This window comes from Cupressus sempervirens, chromosome 5 (assembly GCF_028749045.1).
Source record: "Cupressus sempervirens isolate cs-2001-9-10 chromosome 5, ASM2874904v1, whole genome shotgun sequence".
Taxonomy (NCBI): domain Eukaryota; kingdom Viridiplantae; phylum Streptophyta; class Pinopsida; order Cupressales; family Cupressaceae; genus Cupressus; species Cupressus sempervirens.
The window spans coordinates 599,213,539-599,226,585 of record NC_143122.1 but is presented as its reverse complement, the minus strand read 5'-3'; the positions used below and the strand labels follow the sequence as shown (position 1 = coordinate 599,226,585).

The following is a 13,047-nucleotide window of genomic DNA, read 5'->3' as shown; positions in this document are numbered from 1 at the left end:
TACAAATTTATCAAAGATATGATTTTCATATAATTTGCAAAATTGGTGCTAGGGTCAAGTGACAAATAATGTGCACTTTCCTTCAATTTAGTGTCTATCTTAGACAACTTGTCCTTTACTTCATTGGTGAAACTTGTACCATCACTTAACAAATAAAGAAACTATATTATTTACATAATTCTCAAAATTAGATAGGCTAGTGGACAATTCCACTTGATCAATGCCAATTTTATGTGCTGCCTTCTCCAAAACTTTGTTCTCAAATTTCCTTTCTTCACTCTGCAGTAGTTTTTCTTATCCACTCAATTATTCATTAAAATTTTGAACAATGCCAACAAGTTGATACAATATGGGTTCTTCTCATCAAACTCCATACTAAGTGTATCAACAAATATACCCTTAATGTCTTCAAGCACTTGATTTATCTTTTTGTTTTCAGCTCTCAACTTCTGCTATCTAGAAATTTTCTTACATAGCTCTCCAAGGGTGTCCATCTCATTAGGAGTTCGATTGTAGAGATCCTAGTCTGGTATAACTATCTCTTCCTCTAGATCAATCTCATCATTGGAGACTTCTATTTCTTTTCATTTTTCCTTTATTACAATAGAAGGAATAATTTATTTTCATTTACTCAAATGTTCAGTGCTCGGTTGAGGCTTAACCTCAAATTTCATTGCACTCACAATAGAAACAATAGTAGTAGAAACAATATTTCTCAATGGAGAGATAATAGTAATAGCAAGAGAACTTATTATTCCTTGCTCGGACTCTATCTAGCCTAATGGTGAGAAAAGTGGACCCTGTTGCTTAATAGATGAAGTGGTGGAAACAAAACTCATCATTGCACTTAGCAGAATTGCTCCAATAGTCAATTGGGTGCTCAGTGGAACAATGTTTACCTCAATTGACTTGGTAGTAGCCTTCCTTGAGCTAAATAGAAAAAAATATTTGCTCAAAGAGAGTGGGAGGGAGGCCATTACTTTTTCTACTATCTTCTCAGGATTTGAGTCTTGAATGCTTTGAATTTTAGGAAGATCACCACTTACTGCTTAATCCTCCTCATCATCTTCTTCTACATTATCTATTTCATCAATTTTTTCAACATCCTCTTCATCATCCTTTTCCTTATAATCCTTACCATCTATTTATACAACCTCCTTAGTAGGATTTACCTCATGAAATCCATAGATATTTTTCCATTTAGTTGTAGTAGATTGTACAACTAATTCTATGTCATTTGACAAAATCAAGAATGCATTGAACTTAAGGGTAAAATTTTGTTCATGCTTGGTCAATTCTTCCTTCACTTTCTTATTTGTCAAATTTGGGATAAGCTTTCTCAAGGTTTGTTCCCGAATTTCAAAGACAACACTTACTAGATTCTCTTGTTTAGGTGTAACTTCCTTCAGTATAACATATGGAACTTGAGCAGATAGATCACTCAGAGAATACTTCCATTTGGTCATTTTTACCATGAAGGCATCCTCTATTTTCTTCTTTTCTTCCATCTGCCTACTATCATACTTAACAGAATTAAATTAAGTCATACCTCCACCTTTTGAGAGGCTTTCTAGTCTTTCTTCCAAGGTAGGGGCAAAAATTTTGAAGGTAACTTGTTGCTCTTCTTCATCTTCTTTGTCTTGGAATTCGAGCTTCCTTCTAGATTTTTCAGGTCTTCTTATGAATACTATAGGAGAGGACCTTATTGGCCTTGTGATTATAACCTTCCCCTTTTTCTTAGGAGGCCTTTCTTCTTCAGGTTCCTCTTGTTCTATAGCTTCCTCTTCTGATTCCTCTTCTTCTATGTCATCTCCATTTCATTTTAAGAAATCCTGGCCTTAGCTTCTTCATAGGTACAAAAGTATGGTGCCTTATAGTATGTTGGCTCATCTACAGGAGCCTCAATTATATCTCTTGTATGATCAATGTTCACTTCATATCCAAGGGGTTTAACCCATACCAACCTTGGCCTAACTGCCTATATATGCACCTTGTCATAGTCTATAAGGAAGCATATATCTTGTTCATAGTCATCAACTAGCTATTTGGGTATCGTAAATCTACTCTCCATTATCTCCTTGAATGTTTCAAAATATGCATCCATGATGCCCTCAAAATTATCTCCCATATTAGCTACAAATTCATTTATCTGATATACAATAGGTATATACTTCTTCTATACTACAATACCTTTGGAAGGAAATAATTTTTGTACATAAAATAAGAGAGAGGTCAAGAGTGATCGAAAATTACATGGATTTGTCTTGAACACTTAGATGCTCTCCATGTTCTTGCATAGCTGGTTTAGCTATAACTCGACAAGGTCGAATGATAGATTGTTCTTGACCACTTTGAATGCTAAGTCAACAGCTTCATGTGGAATGTTTTTCATTCTACTCAAACTATAAATTTTGTGGGAAATAACATGTATACCAAATTTAATCTCCATATCTGTAACTCCATTCAACTTCATACGTCTGCCATCCCACTCAGGAAGAGCCTTCCTTGCTACTTCAACCTGACCTAAGGTTTTGATAGTTTTCTCATTTTTGGTCTTAGGTAACCTTGTAACCCTATGAATCATCTTCTTTGTGATCTAAATAGGTTGATCAAGCCATAGTTGCATGTTGTGGACTTGATTGAGGATAAACCTAATCCACTTTCCTTAAAAGTCCCTTGGCATGTGCAAGATATGGATCAAGCCCTTTGCTTCTAAATTCTTTTGCTCAAGTTTCAAATTTCCATCCATGCACAATGCTTTATATGCTTAGTTTAACTTTATGGACAATAATTCCTAAATTGAACAATGATAAAATGATCAAATTTCATGAATTAGGAGTACCTTTAGAGGGATTTGAGATTGTGCTCCAACTGGGTCAAGTTCTTCTACAATCACTGGACATAATTTGAATATTGGGACTTCTCGTTCAACACCTCAGATCAACATTTATGGACCTTTCTTCACTTGGTTTCTAGAGGAAGATGCCATTTCTCTTAATGATGGAAGGATAAACTTTGACAAATCTTCTCTGAATCACTTAGGGGCTCAAAGTTTCTCTACTCTATTTTCTTTGAAATTTGTGGTGAAAACAAAACCTTTAATTTCTTCTTTTTAACCAAATTTTGTCTTTAAGTCACCATTAATGTGTCATACAATAGTTAGCTCAATGAAATCCTATCCAACTCAGCGAATTCCTTCAAACTTGGTAAGGTCTTCAAGTGGGAGAAGTCTTCAACTTGGTAGAGTCTCCACCTAACCATCTATATCCAAGCTTAGTTAGATCATGCAACCTAACCTAGCCTAGTAAGGGCTTGTAACCTGACCTTTCTTGGTAAGGTCTTGTACATCACTGCAACTATTATCCAACTCGGTAATCCTAGTGCATTCAAAATGATGATTTAGATCTTCTTGCTTGTTGACTAGAATAGAGATGAGATATATCCTTAGAATCATAATTCTAGTGGTCTCCATGGATAACTAGTTTGAAATTATTGAGTCACCCAACTTATTGACTTGGATGTCAACATTTTTAGGACTTTGACTTGCATTCTAAGGAGATTTCCTTATCTATTTCTTCCTCATTTGAATTATGATATTATCAGACTTTTCTCTCTTTTCATCTTCAAGTCTACCTTGGTTCATACAATTCTTGGCTAGGTGTCCAATTTTTGTGCATACAAAATATCTTTTTGTAGAGTGTCTCTTCCTTATGTGAGTTCTTATGAAATTTTCTCCAATGTTCCCATACTCATAAAAATAGTGACATCTACACCATGTGTTATAATCCCAATGAAATATAGCTTTGAAAATTTGTTTTGCTAGGTTCCATTTCTTGGTTTTGTATTTTGAAGATTTATGCCCTTGTTTATTACAATTGCAACACTTTTCTTTAGCTTGGTTTTCTCTTTACATTCACTTGCTTTATGTCCTTGTTTATTACAACTCTAAAACTTTCCACTAAATCTTGATTTTCCATTGCTCCAATACTTGTTTGATGTATGCCTTATCTTTCCACAATGATTATGAGTAGGTCTTTTATTCTTTTGACCTCCTTGCTGAGATGATTCACCTTCATCTATATATCCTAATCCAACTTTACCTTTGTGTCTGAATTGAGTTTTCTCATTCAATTGATTCATGCTTTCTTGAGATTTCATCATCCTTTTATTGGTTTTCTTTTCTATGCTGAGATCATTTTGCAATCTTTCATTCTCTGTCATCAAGTTGATAAACTCTTGATTTGCATCATTGAGTTGATCGATCAAATCTGCTTGTTGAAGAATTTCATTATCATTTTCTTCTATTTTTAGCAATCTCTCCTTTTCTTTGGCTTTGTCTTTTTATTCCATATGTTCACACACTTTGACTGATTGAATTTCTTGCTCTCTTTTTATCTTTCTGACCTCTTCATAAGAATGAGATAATTTTCAAGTAGGTCTTTGATTGTTGCATCAACTTCATTTGAACTCTTATCTTGGAAAATATCTTCAATTCTTTCTTTTGTGTAGAGATTTTCATTTTGTTGTGTTGCAAGAACTTTTATTCTTTTCAAGGATTGAGAGAGCTCCTCCTTCTTTTTCTTGTATGGATCCATGGCCAATTCTAGATTCAAATTTTCATTCTCAATAGCTTTCTCTAGTCTATACACTTCCATTACCTTTGATCTTTTCTCAAGTAGCTAAACTTCCGATGTGAGAACCAAAGCTCTTATACCAATTATTGGAAATTTAGTATAGAATAGGTGACTAAGATGGGGGAGCATGAATCAGGAACCAATAAAACTTATAGTTTAATTCATCAATTAAACCTTCATAATATAATCCGATCCAATTGCATGCATGAAAGATTAAAAGCAATAAAACATTCATAACACTTGACACAATATTTTGTAACCCAAAAAACTTTGAAATAGAAAGTAAAATTGGGGTGGGGATGATACCCACAAACTTTAATATTGCAGTATATAGTTATCTTGTTAAAACTTACAATTGATCACTTCTGACAAGCTTCCCTATTAGGAGCAATAAGGACTATTAGCTCCACCTTATGAAAGGATTTATAGAATCCAATTAAGTATGCATTCGGTTAGGAGATTTTGCACAAGACTATTTAGTCCACCTTGTTAGAGGATTTGACTAATGCACCTATTAGGATGAATTAGTGGCTGATTTCTTATCTGCAACTAGGTTTGCTGAATGAGTTTCCTATGATGTAAACTAATCAACCTTGATGTGATAGATAAGACTATGCTTTCCCTTATATTTCTTATAGCCTTCTTCTAATTAAAACTCATTCTTCTTCTTACTTGTTACTTGCTCTCAATTGGATATGACAAGATGTATTACATATATACCAATCTAAATCATTACCTTTTGGAGTCGGCTACAACACCAAATTCAATAATCTTCACCAAATCGACTCACTGCTAAAACTCAGGCTTTGAATACCACTTGGGTGATCTTATGTCACTTGGAAACACTCTAAATTTGGCAAGATTTGGCACTTGGTTGACATTACTACACGGTTCACATTCATCACTCAAAAGTAGCATGAACTCAGTTAGCACTAATGACTTAGTGAACACTAGAGAACTTGGTAGATATTGAAGGGCTCAATTGATACTAAAGCTTAGTCAACACTACCTTCATTCTACTCTGTTAGCACTTCCATTTTGGTAGACACTAATAAGATCCATCAACACCACTAGTAGAAATTTGGAAAATAAATCACTAGGTGACTAAAAATGATCAAATTCTATTAAGTTTTTGTAACTCACAAGTCTAAATGACTAAATAAGTGACTAATTTAGCCATCAAAAAAATCACAACTAAATAATTGATTAGATAAGCTAAAATTTTTAAATAAATGATTGTTTATCCTCTATTATTTTTTCTTTCAAATTTGATCATAATTCAAAGATTATGATATTGCTAATAGGATTTTCTACATTTTTTGAGTCAAACTCATTGACCCATGTTTCATAATTAGTAATTCATAAGAACTCATCTCTCACAAGAATAAATAGAACACTAAACACTCATTGCATTTAGTTGACTCACATAGAGGTGAAGCATTAGGACATCCTAGGAGGTTGCCCATCCCAATACTTCTTGAGTTTGAATGCTCTTTACTATTAACATTAAATATTAAATTAAATTAAGAGGTTTATTATTTATTATTATTCATTTTTTGATAGGTAATAAGTAGAAGCCTTGATGATAATAATAATATTATAATTTTTATTATTTTTATTATGTGTTAAGCTTGAGTACACTTGATCCAAGATATCCTAGATATGAGGCTCATGGTTTGCCATTGTGTTTTAGTGCTTAGGTTTATTATTTATTTTTACTTTAATAGTATTTATAATTAAATTTTAAATATCTAACTTATTATATTTTAAGTTTTTATTTATATATAATTTATAATTTATGTTAATTAACTAATTATTACTTGTATTTATTAATACTTTGATGTTCATATATTTAGATTATTATATTTTAATTTAAAATTGATGTTTTAATATGTTTCAAAATATATATATTTAAGTGTTTTAATGTGAATTTTATTTCTGAGCATTATGGAAGGAGATTAGCAAGATAATGATTCTTCATGCATTAATAAGACCATCAACTTTTAATAGTGAAATACTTATTAGGATATCATGATTTCTATTATATGTGTGTGAATTGCATGTGCTATTTATAAATATATGTGAATTATTATGCAAGACCATTTGTCTTCCATAATATAAACTTAACTCAAATTCACTAAATTATATAGAAATTGAGAGTGGGAAGTTTTAAATTTATGAAGATATATAATAGCTTGAAGATTATGGAAGGGGATTTTCTATAGAAGATGACTATTATAATGGAGGATCATTTCGGATTCTCAAGTTTATCAAGGACGATTATTTATGTGGATAAGGGTAATCATTTACTTCCAACCTTTTCTATGATTATCTCGAGGTAATGAATCATAAATTATATATTTAGGGTTAAAATTTGTTTTGGTTTTATTTTTTTAGTAAGAATGAATGTAGTAACTCTTATCCTTTTTAACATAGAGACTCATTCAAGAAGTTTTAAGTTTGAAAAAATATTTACTTTGAAAAATAAAGTTTCACACTTGAATTTCAAGATATTTGATGTTCAAGCATGTACAACATTTATATCTTTTTGATTCTTCAAGCTTTGCTTTTTGTTCAGAAATTTAATAATACTCAGTAAATTATTAATTGAAACCTCAAATCTAGAATTAGATTTTTTAACACTTCACTAAAAATTTATGTGTACTCTATTTGATTTACTTTTTAGTTTTAAAAAAAAAAGTGAAAAAAAACACATTTTTCTAAGTTTGTTTTGTTGTTAAAAATCATAATTTTTTTTAAAAAACTTTTTGAAGTTATTTTCATTTAAAATTTGATAAGTAGGAGATATTTCCCACAACAAGTCAAATCATGATATTGCTATCTCTATTATTTTTTTGACTCAAATTCATTGACCCATATTCATTGGATCTAGGTGAATTTCAAATTGAGCACGCTTAACCTCCTTTTGGTGCTTCACCTCTCTAAGAATCACCTAGATCCAATGCGTGTTTAGCATTTCATTCATTCTTATGAGACATGGGTTTGTGGATCTGGTGAAACACGGATCAATGAGTTTTGACAAGAAATAACCTACACAATTGAATCTTGATAACAATATGTAGATTTTAAAATTGCCAATGTTGTAATTTGTTATATAGATATTGATATATTTTTTATTTCTTCAAAATCGAGAATGTGTTTGGAAAGTTCAAATTTCAGGGGTTTTCAAGTTACAAAATGTCGAAAAGGATGTATAGAGACTTCAAGTACACAATTATCTAAGAAACCTGTGAAATCCTGCCTACCATGGGAGAGATTAGTAAATACAAATAACACAAAACCTGTGTAAAACTTTTTGAACGATCCTAAACAAATAACTATTCTGCAGTGAAGAGAAAAATGATGAAGTATCTCATCTTCCCAGTCAAATGGCGGGCTCCTTAAATCCTTCACGAGCGCATCCGGCGAGTGATGGTGAGCTGAGGGTAATGAAAATGATTATATTTATTTCTCTTTCATGCAAAATAGAGGTCATATGGAGACAAAACTGTGTCCAAAGGGCAGTGGCTTCTGGAATCCAGGTGAAGCCAGGGTTTTCCCTCTGCACTCTAATGGAACACACTCAAGAGTCCTAGAAATTGTGATCGACACCTGTCCATTGTATTATCTGCTCCCAGGTCGTGCTGATTCCATCTATATCCATGCCCTTAACCATTCCCCCAAATGCCAAAATAAATAGAGGTAGAGATCCTAAATGATATATTCTCTTCTCCTTCTGTATTATCATCCACTGCTCCACCACTCCCCTGCAATTATTCTGATACCATTTCAGAAGACCAATCACCATTAATGTATTGAAATAACAGAGCCTCGTCCTCTCAAATGTTCTGGTCAAATAGCCATAAGACCTAAAGGCATGTGGAAAATAACTCCTCAGATTTGCATGGAAATACTCAGGCTCCGATTGGATTCTTAATATCTTGTATTGCAATAAGATCATAATTCAGATAAATCACTCTTTCTACACAAGGCGGCAGAATATATGACAGATAAATTCGAGTGTAATTCAAAGGCTTCTCTAAAGCTTCTCTGGCACAACTCAAAATGAGGCCATTAACGAGTGTTTCATCAAAAGCATAAAGCTCAAAGTTGAGGAAAGGAAAAGACGATTTCAACACCTTATGCAATTGCAGATACTAGTGAGCGAGTAGAAAATGGAACAAATAACTTTCATATATTATACAAGTGAGGTTTGGACTATGTTAAAAACTCAAAGTCATTCTCTTTATAAATGCACTGATTTATAAATTATACAGGTCGGCTTTGGATTGTGCAAAAAAGTAATGTCTTTCTACTGTAACAATATGTAAAATAATCTTTTTCTTTTTTTAAACAAATTTCTCTCCTTGCTTTGTTTTCCTCTATTTTGTAGTCTCTCTATTTGAATGACTAGTGATATTATTAAAATAATTTGTTGAATTTGGTTCTTATGAGCTTGGGATTTTCTATGAAGAACATGAACAGTGCAATAGAATAATGTAATTGAAAGGAAGATTAGCTACGCCTGACATTGCATAAAGGACTAGATTGCATTTGTTTGAGGGGATAATCACTGATTCATTAAATCAATTGAAATGATTATTGCATGAGAGTACATGGGATGCTTTCATTTTTAAAATGATTCCTATCCATGTGTGTATGCAGATGGTAATGGCTTTAGAACAAGTACAATGAGATTGAGAATATATACAATTGTTTTTACTCAGACAGCTCATGACAGGTGCCTTTTAAATAAGTATGAGGATCACATTCACATTTGTCAGTACCTTGGTCCACAAGGCTTCCCTCAAACCTCCACGAGAATAAAGTTGAACAGGTAGCAAGTTTTTGTATGATATAATAGAGTAATTTATGTAATCACTAGAAATTTTTCTCTGTCTTTGTTCCTTAAATTTAGTTTTCATCCTTTGTTTTCTATATCAAGCCATTTAAATTGTTCCCACAAAAGATCTACCTCTGAGAGTGTATTGCATTCTCTATGTAATTTTTGTATGATTTTCTGGGTGGTGTCTGTTGGTGTTTGAAAACGATGGAGGGTTTTCAATTATCCCCATGAGAATATGACACATCTAGGGGTAGCTAACTCCTATTATCAACATATCATTTCAGACATAGAGCTAACTATAAGGCTAAACCCTTCTTCTTCTTCAGGCTCTGCAAGACCTAGGCGGGTAGACCTCAGATTCAATTGATACCATACCAGTGCAAAACATATCCCTAAATCTATTTAATGCAGATGAAAACCCCTTATATCTCCTAATAACTCATGAAATGACACAAATCTATAGTAGCTAAATGCAAATCTATGAATCTCATAAGCTGAGTGAGGGTTAAACAATTATAGCTCCTTCAACATGAAAGGTGAAAACACTTTTCATTTAATAATGTTGAATTTCAACAAAACCTCAGATATGCAGTAGTAAGATTTTAATAATCCTGTAACTGACTAGTGCCTAATCCATTGGACAAATCCACGAATCAAATGTATACATATGGATATCTAATACTTATTTATATATTTAGATATATGATCTATCTATTCAACTTGTAAATAGACATCAATGCTCAATCTGAACCTCATTCTTACATGATATCCCCATCAGTAAACTTACAACCATGTTCCCTGAAGCATTTACATAACTACTTGAGTTATGAGCAACAATGAAATAACATACAACCTTAAGGGACTACAACTATGATCTAGGCTCTTTGTTCAAAGACCATAAAACATTGAAGCTCATTGATAAAGGAGACAATATTCAAGATGAAACTCATGAAATTCTGCTATTCTTTGTATTAATTTCCTTGAAACAATACAACCATATGCATAAAATGAAAGCATGAAAACACCTAACAGATCTAAACTATCTATACTATCCTTCTTAGTGTTGTTCATACAAGAGAAAATTTGCTAAAGAAAATGGTTTCACAGTAACAACTGGAACCCTGCTGGTATTGCTTACAGAAAATTGCCAACTTATTGGTTTCTCAATGATAAAAATTGGAACTCTTACAATAGATGAGAAAAAGAAGATATAGGAGAAGAGTTAATTTCTGAATCTGATCAAAACATGACATTTGGCCACTTGGAAAACCTTCTCAACAGGTTAGAACAACTCTCTAATCTCTCCCCTCAACTGGTGAATCAAATCTTCATCATTTAGCCTCCACCATCACAAAATATCTGAGATATTTGAAGAATAACTAATTTGATTCTTGATTTGAACTCATAAGAATAGCATAAAATCAGTTAAAATTGAACTCTAGAAGGATGAAAACTTTTTCCAGATTTTGTATTGGCATCAAAAGACTCCAATACATGTTCCCCAACTGATTCTGACAATTCATGATGAATTCTGCCCCTTTTACTAAGAAGGCCTCGAAAAACACAAAACTGATTACAGACTGAACCGGTGAATTGCTGTGCAAATTCTGACCTCAAATTTGGAAAATTCAGATCATCCCAGTTCGAACGGTATACTGTACTACCTAGTTTGGACAAAAAAACACCCCCTTGGTAGCAGTTTGTAAAATCTAGTCTAAACTGTGGCTTGGCATTAAAATTCAAAAATTTTAAAAATCATATAGTCTGAACTATATAAAAATTTAAAATAATTCAAATGTTTCATCATGTGTCTGAATAACTTTTCTAAAATTTCATTTTGTTTTCAATATCTCCTCTGCCCCTTTGCCACTTTTCGACTCCTAATTTTCCCTGCAACATTTGAGATATTTTAAATTAATTAATATTTTAACATTAATCAATTTTCCTCATTCCTTCTCAGTAGCACCAGAGGCTTTCATTTTTTCCCTTACATTCTCACGAAGCTATAATGCTTTAATATTTTATTAATATCCTCCTATCCCATAGCCCCGGGACCCTTTCTCATCTCCATTTACGTCTTCACACTCATGCATTTTCGTAAGAATGAAGGCTTTTGAAATTTTCCTTATGTTCTCATGCTCAACCTCTTACTTTACGTCCTTACATTCATGCGTATCACTGGAGATGTTCAAAACTCACTTCCCGGGCCTACGGGGTCTTCAATTTGCATATCATCGGAGAGCTTGGAAATTTTTTTTACGCCCATGCGTGAAGCTTGGACCATCGAAAGATCGAAATGCCTCAACATATCTACCTCTACTCATATGCACTAAGCGTAAGCCCGTAGATGCCTAGATTTTTCCTTCTGATCTTATGCGTAAGCATAAGCCCATAGAGACTTAGATTTTTCTTTCTGCTCATACGGGTCAAAATAGGTTTGACTATGCGACCACAGCGTAGTCGAGTGGGTCCCACAGCATGGCTTGCACTTCAAAAGTGCTTGTCTCATAGACAACTCAAAACATGAGTGTTATGTTATTTAAATAGCATAATGTCCCGAATCATGACCAATGTGGGACAAATGCTTGAGACCTTGTTTTTTTCTCAGGAAAGTTTTCAAACTTGGGTTCCACTGCATATGTGAGCGGCCTCACCCTTCATGCATTTTTCTTTAATGTGGGTGGATTTTTTAATCTCTTCCGTTGCCTTTTATCTTTGTTTGGCCATGCGTGTGGACTCCCTTTTTCTTGCTATGGCTTCTTGCACATGGTGTCTTGGATTACTTCTTTGCATGATGTCTTTATTGAATGCATGGGTTCTGTTTTCTTTTGCATGGACGTCTTTTTCTTTAAACACTATTCGTTGACTTCTCCATAATTGGTCCTTGCTATGCGTGGATGTTCCTTGTTTATTTGTGTGCTTGGCTATGGTCGTAGACTGCTCTTTTCTGTGGCTTATGTATATTTGCTCCCCCTAAAAAATGTGGCATCTCCTTCCATTAGCCGCCTTGGACCCTACTATCATTTGGTGGAAGTTCTTTGGCACATTGTATAACAGGCTACAAAATTTCATTTCAAGAATGCTCTAGCTCTAGCCAAAGTATGCCACTGCATGTTTCAACATGGGGTCAACATCAACTTGGCCTCATATTCAGTGCATTTATCCCTCAGCAATACCATCATTGGCTTCTGCCTGCTCATCTTTATTTATTTATTTTTCTCCATCTTTGATGTTTGATCCACTTTCTTTTCATCTTGGGGTAAGACACCAATTTTTTAGGGATGTTCCAATCTAGTTTGAAAATGACCCACCAAATGTCCAGATGAATATTCTTTCCAATACAAGCCCTCTTTAAATTCCTCCAAAACATTTGCAATTTTTTTATTTCTCCCTCAACTAAAACTAGATTTGGTAGAATGTCTCTGCATTTTCTTTGTTTGAAATAGGATGGTCATTTCCCTTAGGCTTTATAGCCATGTTATAGGCATGAAGCATGTTTTTGAATGAAAGAGGTTTTTGATTAGAAGGAATCAATTTCATCTCCAGTTCATTCCACTCAAACTCTTA

The 13,047-nt window shown here is 33.3% G+C and overlaps 1 pseudogene; it reads right to left on the bottom strand.

Annotated features, from left to right (window-relative positions):
- Positions 1 to 8,110: 8,110 nt before the first annotated feature.
- Positions 8,111 to 11,764, bottom strand: LOC149557341 (putative galacturonosyltransferase-like 4 pseudogene; annotated as a pseudogene).
- Positions 11,765 to 13,047: the final 1,283 nt, after the last annotated feature.